Source organism: Apis cerana, linkage group LG9 (genome assembly GCF_029169275.1).
Source record: "Apis cerana isolate GH-2021 linkage group LG9, AcerK_1.0, whole genome shotgun sequence".
NCBI classification, from domain to species: Eukaryota; Metazoa; Arthropoda; class Insecta; order Hymenoptera; family Apidae; genus Apis; species Apis cerana.
The window spans coordinates 7,964,050-7,977,984 of NC_083860.1; the positions used below are offsets into that span (position 1 = coordinate 7,964,050).

A 13,935-nucleotide genomic window follows, 5' to 3' on the forward strand; every position below is an offset into this window, starting at 1 on the left:
CCACGTTTAATCATCTCTCTTTCGAATACGGAATTCCCTCTCCGTTCCTTTCTTTCTTTCTTTCTTCTCTCTCTCTTTCTCTTTCAACGACCGGGGTTAGTTTAGGAATCGGTCCAGCTCGAACGAACGAACGAACGAGTTTTTTCTTGCATCCCCTTGGCGCATCCGACAACGCGATCGAGGCTCGCGAGGGCCGGCCACTTCTTCCGAGGTCTGTAAATAATGAAAAAATGAGAGAAAAAAAAAAAAAGAAACGCGTCTCGGACGTATTCCTCCCGCGGACATCGCTCGATCGTCGATCCCCCGAGAAAACCGCTCGCGGCGTGTTCGAACGCGCTCGATCTCGTTTCCAACCGCCTTGTTGGCAGGAGGCAAGGGCAAATGGCACTTAAATCCGTCTTACAATTCCTGAGATTGCGATTCAATTGGTGGTGACAATTGGGGTGGGGGAGGGGGGTGATGAGTTTGATGAGCGGAGGACCGAGGGATGTGGGAGAGAAGGGTGTCGATAGCGGGGATGAAAAATCGTTTCCGGGGAAGGGGTGAGGTTTGGAAGAGGGGAGCGAACGACGGAAGCAGAAACGCTATGTAATATATTAATTAATTACCTAAATAATGGAGGAGAGCCAAATACCTATACTCTGAGAGGAGGGTATACATGTGACGACTCATACGTACATACATACATACATACATACATACATACGTTACATGATATACATACGTACAGGCGTTCGCGAGAGGAATACATAAACACGTGTACACACGGTTACACAGGAACACAGGAGTCGAAATGAACACAGTTTAGAACACGTATTACACGACACGCGCCTATACACGAAGACATTACACATACCGTTACACGTACACACGTTATGTATGGATAAAAAAAAAAAAAAGAAAAAAAAGAAAGAAAAAAAAAAACTAAACTAACCTATTTGTAAGCTAACGTCTACACTCTACACAACTATCCACGTATGTAAAACGATTGAAATAAACGAGCGGTTAAAATTATTGTTTAAAAAATAATAAACGTATTGAAAAAATTGGTGGCCTCGCAGATGTTACCTGTCACACCGATACTCGTGCCAATCTTTACTTCTTCTCCGCCTTTTTGCACAATAACGTCGTCGATCTTAAAATTCACAAATTATTCCTCATCGATAAAAAGCATTGTGCAAGGGGGCGCAATTATTAGCGTACGTAGAGTAGCAAAGATCGTAGAGTAGCAAAGAAAGATCGTAGAGTAGTTTTGCGTAGATTCGACTATTAATCGAAGGAGAGAAAAAAAAAAAAAAAAGAAAAAGAAAATCCAATCTCAACATCGATGCAACCTTACCGGTCGTCCATTTTTTTCACCCCTGTGGCTTCCGCGCAAAAAAGCACTCGCCCGGCTAAACCATTAGGAAGTATGACGCGTTACTTTTTAACTCTTTTTTTTTCTCTCTCTCTCTCTCTCCCTATCTCTTTTTTTTCTTTTCATTTAATAAGGATCCATTATCGGCGGCTTTTACCACTAATACCCGCCGAAAAATGAAGCGGACGAGAGCAACGGAAACATTGGACGATCCTCGCTAATGCCCCTTCCTCCCCCATTCCGTTCTCGCCCCGGTCAATCCTTCTCTCCTCTTCGGTTCGTTCTCCTGTTTTCGTGGATCGGTATTGTTGCCAGAGCAAACATTTTGAAGCGGAGTCGATGTTTTCACGATGGAGAAACGGCGAGAAAGAAATTGGAGGATGGATTGGAAGTAAGTATTAACGCGGTGTTATCGAGAGGAGTTGGATGGATATAAAAGGTAGTGTATAAAACGACGTTGAATTTTGCGAACGAATAAATTAATAAATACAAGAGAGGTAGAAAAAGAGAAGACCACGTCCACCGATTAATCACACCTACCACACCTATCTCTCCTCCCCGATGGGAGAAACTTTAAATTACGGAAATAATTAATCGACACGCGCACCTTATTGGAAAGATAATTGCGTTAGTCGAGGCTACAAGCAACGAGGCCACGGTTATTATCCGTGCAAACACTTCTCCCCCCAACCATTCCCCCTTTCCCCGCTAACGATCAAACTTTAAGAAGCTTGTCGTCGCTATCCCTTTAGATCCCTGGGGATCGACGATTTTTCTCCCCCTTTTGTCTCCCCCTTTCTTCTCTCTCGAAACTCGTCTCTCGAATCAACGTTTAATTTAATTCGCTGTCAACGGGGGAATTCATTTTGTTTCCAATATTTTTCTTCGTGCTCGCCGCACGACCGCCATCGAACTCCACCATCCGCTTTTCACTTTTCGCAGGAAGCCAAGGAACGGAAATTGCGGAATTGGAAGAATATATCCCCGTGGAAGAATTAGGATGAAGTTTCGTAGAAACTTGCAGGAACAGAGGGCAGGAAGAGAAACTCTCATGAGAGGAACGTGGGTGTGTAAAGGACAATTAAGGCAATCCTTTTTTTTTCTTTCTTTTTTTTTTTGCCCATCCTCTTTCTCTCTTCACTGCCTAAGCGAAATACAAACCGACTCCTCTCTTCTCTTTCTCTCTCTCTCTCCTCCGCGCCCCATCGACCTCGTCTCTCTTTCTCCCATCTCGCTCGCAGTCTCGCCCGGATAATAAATTTAAGTTAATTAAAGCCGATTCCTCGTGGAAGTTGCCTCATTACGAAGGCGGAAGGTCTACGCGCCGGATGAAATCGCAACACAGAAACAATTTCATTTTAATTAAACGCTGCTGGATGGAAGGATGCATAGAACAAAAGTGGGGCTCTTTGAATAATACTTAACGCGGATGCGTCCACGTGGAAATCCACGATTATCATTTCATTCGATTACGGAAATACGCACGTTACGAAACAGTGTGTTGATAAACTTCTTTCCGCGTACACGATTCCTAAAATATCGAATGTATTCGAAGATATATATTCATCTCGCAAAGATGAAACCAATCATCGCAATAATATTGCGGATTATAATTATTTTGCCTTCGATGAAATATATATATATATATATAGGTGAAATTGAGAGGGTAAACCGCCCCTTCAATTTCCAAATACTTCTGTTCGACCGCGGTTACAAATTAATCGTCCGACGGTAAAACGAACCAGAATCGGAATATACCCCATTCAATCTTGGTCGCGAAACGAAATCCTGCTCGTCCCAATCCATTCCCTCGTGGCGGGCTAGAAAAAGAGAGAATTCAGCGGGAAACATTTGTCCCGCGACTCGCCTGGATCGACCCCGTTCCATCGTTCGAGAGTTTTCGCGGCATCGGCATTAATATATCCCCTTGCGAGTTCCGTTTCTTTTTTTCCTTTTTCTTTTCTTTCCTTCCTTTTATACATGTATACATACATATGCAATCGCTTGATTCAAGCATATCTCTCCCTACAAATGGAACACGCACTATCTTTCCTTAACCGTCGCCGTTTTTCCTTTTCTCTCGTGATAACCTGTTTAATAAATCATAACACGCTTTTTCCCCCTGCCCGGTTTATAAACGGCGTGGAAAAGGTATCGTACACATTGTCGGATAACAAGTGTTGCCGGTGGTCGAGATTAATACGTTTCTTGAGTTTTCTTGCTCCTACGATTTTGCACCGGAATATCACCGTTTCTCCTTTCAACTTCTGAAACGGTGATTCTTATTAAGGAACGAGCCTGTATCTTTTCGCTTTCTTCGCTATAGTCAGACGATTCCTCGCGATTTTGATGTATATCTGAATTATAATTAACTTAGAATCTTTATTATCGATGCCCCAACTCCTCCTTCTTCTTCCAATATTCTCAAATCCTTTCCCCCTTCAATTTAAAGAAGAATATAATACAACCACCGGTAATTCATTAGGAAAATCCTCTAGCTCCTTTCCTTTCCAAGAAAAATCACCATACCCTGACTTTTAAAACGGATCTTATTAAGAAAGCGCTGTATCTTTTCCCTCCTCCTTTTTTCTCCTCCTTCTCCTTACCTTTTCCGCATCGTTGCCCTTTACTCCCTTACACTCCCTTATTCGTCTTCCCCACCCCTTCCCCTCTTAATAATTTTCTTCTCTTACTCCTCTCCTCTCCCCTTTTGCTCTTCAACATTTCTCCTCAAAGTGTCACGTGCGTACCACGAAGCTATTTAGTTTCCCCTCCTCTTCTCCTGAAACTTTGAACAAACTCGGGGCGAATTTTTTCTCTCTCGAGAGAGAAAAAACGGATCGAGCACTGGCAATGCTCAACGCACTCGAGCGCTCGAGGAGTCGAACGGAGTACAAGCTCTCGTTGTAAAGTTCGTTGTAATAACAAAACGGCAGCCAGCGCGAGCAGCGAAACGGATGGATGAAAATGGACAAGATTTCGATTCGGCTCTCTCGTCGAATCGGTTGATCGATCCGAGGGGGAGAGAGGAAGGAGAAAGAGAGAGGAAAAGAGAGAAAAAGAGATGATAAAACCGCCGTTTACCTTAGGCGGCTACTTACGGCAATTTGATCTGTAAATAATTCTTCCGGGTCGGTTGCTAGTTTGGCTGGGAATGGCAAATATCGCTTCCCCCTTCCTCCGCCCTCCCCTCCTCCCTGGTTGGCGAAAGAAACGACAAGGAATGGAAGTTTTGCGGCAACGGTTTACGATGATATTCGTTTGGCGCCCTGTTACCGCCAACTTGCCGCGGCCCGCTCGTTTGCCAACAATTTGTGCCCGTGCGAGGGAACTCTTGGCAAGATCCCCCTTTCTGCCTCGGCTTCCAACCAGTAGGAATGGAGTGGCCTCGCCCTCTTGTAGATATTTAAGTCGCGAGCAGAACCTATATTCCGGGGACCGTTTAAATTTAATGGACAATGGAATTTCTCACCCGCCTCTCACGCGTGTGACTGCCCGCCCTTCGAATATGTAAAAATTTAATTCGACTCGAGTAATAAATAAGTAATACTCTTTTCCTCAGAGATGGCGCTCGTTTCGCGAATAGATGTAGTCTTGGCGTCTGAATTTTATTCGAAAATAGATAAATTATAAGCTTCTTCTTTTTTTCCGCAGATGATTGCTGCGTAACAAGATTGATAGCGTCGACCGAATACCTGCCTTTTCTTTCTCTGCGTTACAAATATTTTTATATTCGGCGTAATAAGCGGTTAAGTAATTGGTATTCTTTTTTTTCTTTTTTTGAAAATTTTATGCAACTCCAGCCGTATTCGATATCCTCTGGCATCTCTCCGGATAATTCTTTAAATTTTTTAAATCCATCGAATGTATCTTCGCCGTTGGAAGATGTTTGGAAAGAGTGCGCTCCCCGAATGTTATTAATTTCAACTTCCTTCCCCTAATGTCCGATGCACTTTCGATATTTTTTAATCGGATGCATCGTAACCATTTCGTTGAAAATATTCCCGCGGTAAAAGTATCGAATCGATTGGAACGGGGATATCTTTCGAATGTACGAGCTTTCGTTTCTCGATACCTTATCGATTCCTCCCCATTTATATATATTATTCGATATTGTTATTTGCCGATGATTATTCGAGTATAATTTTTAACGGATTTTCGGGAGAAACAGTTTTCGAAAGCGAAAGTAGCAGTACATGTATCCACATCAATTCCGTATACACGTATAATTAATTCATCCCCTGTTTGCTTTTGCCGTGCAAACGCAATATAAACGAGATTCTATTAATGAATAAATTCTAACCAAAATGATCGTTGCCACTTGATAATAATTATGCAAATATTACGTGCATATCAAAGTAATGGCCGTCATATTTAGTTTCGTATAATATCGCAGAGTAGAAAAAGGTGGTATAAAATAAATCTCTCGCCTAATATATTTTTGTGTTTACGCGGTTAGAAGGTTGTCGTGTAATCATTTTCGCGTCGGACGCGATATTATAGATTCAGATATACGGGTAAAACGAGTAACCTAGTTTTACATCTTTTGCTGTATTTTCATTTATTTTTGATAACATTATGAAATATTTTAGATATAATTTGAATGATTTTAAAAGGGGAGTAATGCGATGTAAATTAAATTTTTTCTAAATGAACGCCTAGAGACAATATAAGAGTCAAATTGTTTTTTTTTTTTTAATAGTATATATTTTCTCATATATTTAAAATGCAGCAAGTTATTCTCTATAAAAATTATCGAATTATATATAGCAGAAAAATTATTAATTTATGAGATATTTAATTATCTTCTAAAATAATAATTTTACTACGATTCATATAATTTAGTATCTTTTTTAGAGAATTTCGAGCAGCATTTATAAATACGTTAAAATATATACGATTGCATTTAAAAAAACAAAGTTAATATTCATATATTCTTTATGCGTCCACTTATAAAAAATTTCGCGAACGACCTCCTATCATATCATGTTCTCCTAATACAAAGTCCAATTTTCAGCCAAAACTTTCGTTCTTTCGAATTTGGAAATTTCCAAGAATTTGACGTCATTTCCAAGAATTTTACAAATTCCGGGAATTTTACGTCATTTTCAAGAGCTGCTGAAATTCTTCAAACTTCTTATACTTATAGATTTTGTCTATCTTAGAATATTTTTACGAATATTTGTTTTAAATACTTATCTTTCTTGATAACTTTACCTTTATACTTATCTTTCTCCTTACTTACCTTTTTTTAAGCGTCGAACTCGTAGAAAAACATTTTACTTAAATCTAATTATAAAATTTGATATATTTACCTGTTTTATACTTACTCTTTTACAACTTCTTATCCCTTATCCTTTGCTCCACCCTTTGAATTGTCGTCCTTTCAAGAACTAAAAAGGTATAAAAAATACATGTGCGAAAAATTATTTTATCACATATAAAATAATAAATAACACATTAATTAAAATGTACGTACCTTCCATGGTTTCTTCCTCGATTTCATTTCACAGTTCATAGAGTTAATTCGATGGGAAACAATATCGTTCGTTAAAGTAGTTCGATCCGTTTCGAAGAAGTGGTACGATGAAGAAAAAAAGAAGAAGAAGACGAGGAAGAAGAACCATCGAGAAATGAGGGAATACCGGAAGGAGAAGATCCTTGGCCAGCTTCAACGACGTTATCTCGCGAAGTTACGGTTGGCAGTTTGGCGTTTACCAGTTTTTATCAGCAGGAAGCAGTCTAGGTAGTTATCCCTTACACTTTCGGACGAATGACTCTCGGAAGTTCGTAAAGTTTCATTGAAAATCGGAACCGGGCTGGACGGACGAAACCTCTAATTAAACTTTCGCGATAAACAAATTACTATTTTATTAATTAATTTGCTTAAATAATATTTCATTCGAGTGATTCTCTTCGTTAAACGCATTGCATTTTATCCACGAATTTTAATTCGATTTAATATATATACGTATTTTATACGCAATGATACAAATAAAAATAATGCAATTGAATAAAATCGTATCGCTTAATCCAAAGATCCTTAGATAGAGTATTAAGTAGAAAGAGAAGGAAAGATCTTCCCCTTTCGATATTTTCTTCGACTATACGAAGGGAGGAACGTTAATTGCCCTTAAGTAACACGATACAGAGTAATCGAAACTCCATCCACCATCCCCAGATCTCATCGTCGAGCGTAGCAAGAAGGATACATCCAGAATGTCTCTTCGATTCTCGATTATATCTCCGTACTTATATCTCCAGACGAGAGAGAGAGAGTAGGAGAAAGGGAGTATCGAGCATAAAGAAGGTCACTCGACAGCCTGAATCCCTGTAAAACTGTTTTGACGGACGCTTTCCTCCCCCTCTCCCTTCTCCTCCTTTTCCAGTGCTTTCCCAACACACTTCTCCGCTCGAGATCCTTTGTCGTTCACTTAAAGGAGTCCTGTTAAGTCTGGATTTCCAGACTTCTTCCACTCCTCCGCCTCCCCCTTTCATCCACCCTCTCACCCTGCCCTCAGACGACAGCAACGCGTTGTAATATCGTTCCGCGTGCCATTCCTTGCAACTCTCCCTTTCTCTTTTCCAGCTATCTCCCCGGAAAATATTGGATTCCGAAACGAATTTGAATTTCGCACAGATCGTCACGGTGTGGATATCTCTCAGGTCTCTCTCTCTCTCTCTCAACCTCTTAACCTCTCTCTCGGAGCAAAAGGGGGAGAGAGAGGGACGGTAGCAAGGCTCTCTCCGAGGGAAAAAGTTTTATCGAGGACGTTTGCGATACTCGTTCGCGAAATATTCTAACGAGTGGACCGCGTTTATACACGGATGGCTCGGTTTTACGAGGGGATGGCCTTCTTTTTTTTTTCTTTTTTACGGCAAGAAGAGGATAAAAAAAGCGAATCTTCGGGATAATTTATTTTCCGTCCGTATCGTTGTTGCCATATCCATATCCTCGACTCCTTCGACGTGAATCGATCGACTTTTCACGCAAGAGATCAGCGAGATCGAAGATCGAGAGGAATTTCGAATCGGGTATATATTTACCTCCCTATAAAAATGTCGTAACGAAATCGAAAATACATACCATACGACGACAACACCCACCGTACGAAACGTGGAATAACCGTGGAAAATTCTTTTTCGCATTTCTCGAAAAAAGTATATAGATGCGACGCGATCAATCGTCGCAGGATAAGATTATCCCCTTGACACGCGCTGTATTTATACACTTGTACATCTCGAACAAATGTGAAATTATCCACAGAGATTTTACATGGAGAAGGGGTGGGGGAGGTGGGATCAAAATTTCATTTAACAGCGCGTATAAAACCGCAGGGGGATGGTATCTCGGCAGGAGATGGATGCGCTTAATGCGTTTCTTGGTTGGTGAGAGATAAAGTTGATACGGCCAGTGTCGTCGAGCGATTTTCCAACGACGGAGAAGGGCTGTTTTGCCGCGCCCAACAACCCTTTCGCTTTTCGCGGCAAATTCCATCCTCCTCCCTCTTTGACCAACCAACCGTCGTCGTTTCTCTTTGAAACTTGGCAACGTTCAACGCCAACGACCAACAACTATATATATATATATATATATATACACATATATACGACACGAGACACGGAATCGCGAGACGATTATTCGCGTCTTTTGCGGGGGTGGAGGGAAAATCTCGTTACGTTTAACCTTTGGGAATTGGTCCTTTGAGGACGATCAGAGGACGGGCGTCACGTTCACGTGACAAGTAATTCCGGCTCGCGTGCACGGAGGTTTGGCCCTCTAATAACGAAACACACACCGTTCGAAAACGATAATGGTGGGTAATCTCTCTCCTGAACGAAGGGAGAAGAAGATCCTTATCCCTTAGGGGGATAAGGGGATAATCGAATCTTCTCCGACAAATTCTTTATCCGCCCCCCTCGTTTTAAATACTGGAAACGTTTTTTAAGACGAGTTGTGCGTATTTTTTGGGAAGAGGGTGCTCGCTCGTCCTTGGATATTGTATCGTGGCGCGACTGCGAGTGTCCACTTTGGGTAGAAACGAAGTTGTTTCCGATTTCACGAGGGTGTTTTATACGAATACTCGAAACACGGTTTCGCTTGGAAGGAAAACCGTGCTCGAAATTCTTGCTGGAAATTTATATATACCGAGGCGTTCCTTTTCTTTTCTTTTCTTTTCTTTTTTTCTCGAGAGAAGAGGATCTCCACTTTGGAAAAAATAAAATTGTTCCACGCGAAGAATCTGTTTCTCGCGATTGCTCGAGAGTTCCTCTCTCTCTTTCCCCTCTCCTTTTTCAAATACTCGAAACGGTTTACTTCCGGTGAAACTCTTGGAAGATTCTTAAGAAAAATTATCAGAGAGATTCGTTGCTACACTTTCCGAGTATCCGAGTTCGAGAGGAGAAAGATTTTAGAAAAGGAAAAGAGAAGAATAAGAAGAAGAATTATTCGAATTTTGTTCAAAAGGGAATCGATTTCTCGGGGAACATTGTACTCGAATTACGGGGAAGGACGACGGTGTAACGGGGGGCCGTTTCAAAGATCGCTCCGAACATCCGGCGCAAGGCGATAAAATTGCAACTTGTTCGACTAACGATCCAAAGTTTAGATTGCAACGATCCGGCTCATTGTTTCGGAGCGGTAACAATAAACGAAAAGCTGCCGACCTGCTGCAATTGTCACGAAAGTACCAACGGATTCCTATCCAGTCTCGTCTTCCGCCGTCTCCATCCGTTTCGAACCGCTTGCGGTTCCATCCGTGCAAACAGCCGAATCTGTTTCGCCGCGCTTCTTCAGAAGGGGAATCAAAGATTATATCCTCGACTCCCCTAAGGGATCACTCGACCGTGGAAGAAACCGAATACCACGAGACGATTCGTTACAAATTTCCTTCGACGCTTGAAAAAAGATACAGAAAAGTATCTCGATCGAAGTTTAACAACGATTCCTCGTCCCGTAAGAGTAAAGAGTGAGAACCGTACAAATTGTCATACACTCCGATAAGGATTAACTTATAACAACGAAAGCAGGCCCCTCCCAATCCCTCTCCCCCCGAAAAGATGCGATTAATATCCAGAATCGAGGGGGACCGAAGAAACTGGCACGTCGAGTTTCGCAAAGTCACGAGGAGGGAGCGAGTCTCGCGAAGGTACAGTACAGTTTTTGGGAAGAAACAAGAGCCAAGTACGATTGGGCGGGCAATCAAGAGTCGGCGAAGAGGGCGAGAGAAAGAGAGAGATATCGCGGGAGGCAATCGTCGTGGGAGCTGCTCGTGGAGGCGATACGCGTCCCACGAAACGAAGTTAATCGAAAAGAAGCAATTTGTCGAAGGAAGGAGGGGCGAGGAGGAGGAGGAGGAGGTGAAAGTACTGCGGCAGTGGAGGAGAAGAGGAGGCAGGCCTCCTGAAAGAATCAATACAACCCTCGCTCGTCGCAGCAACGAGAGAGTTTTTCGCGGCTCGCCTAACCCCATCCAGGAGAAAAAAGAAAAGGGGGGGGAAGGGGATTCGCGAGGCTCGCCGTGGCGCGAATGAATAATCAAACGAGGCGAGGAAGGAGAAGGGAGGGGAGGACAATAACGGGAGCCCTTTTGTCCACACTTCCCTCCCCCCTCCCTCCGTCGAGACAGATTATTAAACCCTTAAGCGGCTGCTGGATGGATGATACGGGGCCCGTGTGTTCTGTGGGGATTGCGGAATTGTTGGAAAGGAAACAACGGGGAGAAAGAACGGAGCAAAATGTTTATCGGACGCCTTTTTCTTCTCCTCCTCTCCCTTATTTGCTCGAGAATTTATTTCGTTTAACGAACTCTCGGCAGAGAGGAAACTCTTATTCTCGGGGCGAGTTTAATTCCCCTCCCCCCTCCCTATTTTATTTAGAATTTAACGATTTACGAGCTTCTTTCCCTTCCAATGTTCCTCGGATACGTCGCGTTGTTTATTATTCGCGGATAACGGGAATCCCGAATGGATACGGTTCGGTAAATAGATCCGAATCGCGGGTAACCAGAGACCCGTCTCTTTCGATTTCAATCAAATTCCTCGTCCATCCATCGGTCCCAACGTGTATAAAATCTGACTCTTGACCGAGTTCAACCGAGTGTGTATCACCGAGTTCGATTTATATCGAGAGAGAAAGAAAGAGAGAGAGAGAGAGAATTCGATACAACGAAAATTCAATCTCCGTGATTGCTTGGAACGAGAGCCTTATTAATGAAACGGGTCGTTATACAGGCGAGGGAGGGAGAGGGGACGTCGATTTTAAGACGAGAAAGGAAGAGATTGTCCGTTATCGATGGAACAACAGTCGTCGATCGTCCACGTCGAGGCGAAAATTGAATTTCCACGTCGATCGCCTGTTTAAACTCTTCTCTCTGTGTTTAATTATCTACTTTTATAATACCGCGTAACCGGACCGCGTTGTCCGGCGTCCGGATCGTAACCGATTCTCGTCACGTCACGGCCCGGCTGCTGCCAATTCTTTTCCTTTCAATTTGAACGTTTAAACGGGGGGGGGAGGGAGAGATAGTCAAGTAGCAGGACGTAGCAGTTTAATCCTTTATGAAGCGGAAAGTGGCGAGGCAACGTAGCTACGTGTTCCGCGTTTTAAAGCATAATTTAAAGAAATACGAGAAATACGGAGAACCTTTCCACTTCTCGCTCGGGAACCTCGATAATTTCTCTCTCTTCCCCCCCCCCCCGCCGCCCCCCTCGTTAATAACAAACCTCTATCTGTTTCTCTTAATCCAGAGATACGTACGAATATAATTCTGTTATTTCAAATATTTGAATACCGGGACCGGTCTCCACGGGCGAAAGAAAATTTAACTCGGTCGGATTTAGATCGCAATATCACGATCCACCGTATCCGCAACACGAGCCGTCCTCCAACAAGAATTAATATTGCTCCGATTGAAATTCCAATCCCGATCCGTGTATTTCGTTGCGAGGGGAAAAAAAAAAAAAAAAAGAAGAAGAAGAGAGATCGATTTTAAAGGGAATTTTTCATCCGTCGATGGATCGAATGTAAAAGGAATAAATAAATGAACAGAAGGATAGAGAAAATTCGCGCTCGAATCCCGTCCAAGTATCGATTACCGCGACACGCCACTTTGCGGGTAAACACCAGCCGAAGAAACGATTCAACTTTCCATCTCGGTCGGCTGCCATTGTTCCAACAGACAATCAAACAAACCCGTCCTTCCCCGCCGATCCTGGCCCAGACTTTGATTCCCGACGACAGCCACTTTGATTTCGCTCCATCCACATCCACGTCCCGATCAAACGAAATTTATCCTCGATCGAAAGACAAAACACCCTTCTTTCCAATCGTCCTAACCACGCGATCCTCTCCACGAAACTTTCCATTATTCCGTTCTACGATTAATAACCATCATCGTCAAGTTTACTTTCGCTGTCGCGTCGACGGAAGATCCTGTGCCTGTTTCCGTCCCGCTTCGTTTCGAAAAGCGGCGTCACTCGTGCAATGAACGAACGCGCATCAGTATGATGGTCACGTCGTCCATTGCTCGTAATGAGACTAATCGAATATTAGAGAATGCGATCGGTAACGTGCGCTCCTACCCGGTTCGTATGGCCTGTTTGCAGATTCAAAACGCGTGACTTCGCGATCGTATTGCCTTTGTTATCGTGGCATGATACCGTTTCCGTGCGCAGACCGATAATTTCGATCGAGGAAATAAAGAAAAACTTTTTCTTTTCAACTGCATGCGAATCTCCGTGTTTCGATTCCGATCTTTTCTTCTTTTTTTTATACCAAAAATTCTAGAATACATCCGTTCGACATCGACGCGGATTGGGGGAGGGAAGGAGAGAAAGGAAGGAAAAATTCGAGTCGTGGCGCAAAAAACCACGAATCCGTTCGGAGGATCATCGTTCGAGTGCGCGGAAACGAGCGAGTCTCTTCAACGTATGACCGCTCGCTCTCGATACGGTAGCCACTTTTGTTGTGTGTGGTTCAACTTTTCCTAGGGAACTTTCGTCCCGAGAAAAAAGGCTAACTTTTCTTTTCTTTTCTTTTCTTTTTTTTTTTCCAACGCAGCTCGTTTTCCCGAACCGGGAAAAGTTTCTCCGTTCGTCGACGAAAATGAAACCGTGTCCACTGTTTATTCGTGCACGACGATAGAATCGATCCATAATCGTGATCTCACGAATGAGAGAGAGAGAAAAAGGTTCGATTTCGATTCGACGCGTATGTAATTGACAAACGGCGCGACCAAACCGATTGTCATGCGAGCGTCTCGGAGGAGGAACGTCATTCTGAATGATGATTCTCCCTCATCGATCAGCAGCCATTAGCCTAGCTCCCTCGGGTAATCTCCTAAATTAAATTCTATCATCCATCGCCGTAATGGGAATAATCAGACAGGATTTATCGCCAATAGAAATTAATCATTCCTCAATTGCAAGAACATTTACTCGGTTTACGGTTAAAGAGGAGGGAGAGAGTAGAATTCGCTTTTTGTCGAATTTTTCGAAAGAAAAGAAGAAGCAGCAAGAGTAAATAGGTTGATTCGTTTATAAATTATGGATGCATCGTGTTTTCAACGAGGAGGAAG

The 13,935-nt window shown here is 42.8% G+C and overlaps 1 protein-coding gene across 5 annotated transcripts in view; it reads left to right on the forward strand.

Annotated features, from left to right (window-relative positions):
* The window catches only part of LOC107992698 (acetylcholine receptor subunit alpha-like 1), a 204,850-nt gene that overhangs the window by 115,222 nt on the left and 75,693 nt on the right, over positions 1 to 13,935 (forward strand). The gene's annotated exons all lie outside the window — the stretch shown is intronic.